This window comes from Brassica oleracea, chromosome C2 (assembly GCF_000695525.1).
Source record: "Brassica oleracea var. oleracea cultivar TO1000 chromosome C2, BOL, whole genome shotgun sequence".
Classification (NCBI taxonomy): domain Eukaryota; kingdom Viridiplantae; phylum Streptophyta; class Magnoliopsida; order Brassicales; family Brassicaceae; genus Brassica; species Brassica oleracea.
In genome coordinates this window covers 18,316,869-18,317,863 of record NC_027749.1, presented here as the reverse complement: position 1 = coordinate 18,317,863, position 995 = coordinate 18,316,869, and positions in this window count along the sequence as shown.

Below are 995 nucleotides of genomic sequence, written 5' to 3'. Positions count from 1 at the left end.
ACCCCGTGCATCCATCTGGTTCGGATGAACCGGGACGACTTGACTAGTCTTCTCAATTTTCCGTACTTTGACCAGATCTAGTCTTCTCCATTTTTTGTGCCTTGACCAGATCTAGTCTTCTCCATTTTCCGTGCCTTGACCAGATCTAGTCTTCTCCATTTTTCGTGCTTTGACTAGATATAGTCAAATTTATATTTTCTATGCATTGTTTTCCTACATTTCTATATATTGTCTTTGACTACAAAACACTATAAATATGTAGTCCCTTTGATGAATAAAATCAGTTCATTTTGATTGCTTATTTTCGGTTCTTCTTTTCTCTGAGTGAGAGAGAGAGAGTTCTTAGCTAGTTCATCGGGTTGAACTGGCTTGTTGATTTAGTGGTCAACCATTAATCTTTGTGTGTCATTTGGTGGTTAGCCAACACACTACATTCGTTCTTAGGTGGCTAGCCTTAGATCGCGGGTATATCAAGAGCCATTCCGCATCTCTTGACGATCCATTCAATCCATCTCAGTTCCAGAAGTGTCATTGCCTTCTCGGATCATATCCAACACCCAGCTAATGTGATCCTTCCCGATTTAGGGCGTATCAAGTGGTATCAGAGCCACTTTGGCTGGTTTGTTTCCATTCTTCTTTTCATCTTCTCATCTCTTCATCATTTTCTTTTATTATTTATTTTTGGATCCGGTCTGTTCATTTACTCCCTTGTGATCGCCATTATAAAAAAAAAAAAAATTCGAAAAAAAAAAAAATTAGTTTTGGGTAAAAGTTTTGGCTTGAATCACTTCTGAAGAGAAATCCAGGGGGAGTGGTGGAAGAGAAACCCTGCTGACTGAAAAGAAACCCAGCCTTAGGACTGTTAAGGCGGATCCACATAAAAAAAAATCTCTTCATTTTTCTTTTTCTTTTCTTTTTCCCACAAAGTTTGTTTTGGGTTTTGATTGTTGAATTTTGACTGCCTATCATCCTTTGAACCAGTGAAAGAACTCTGA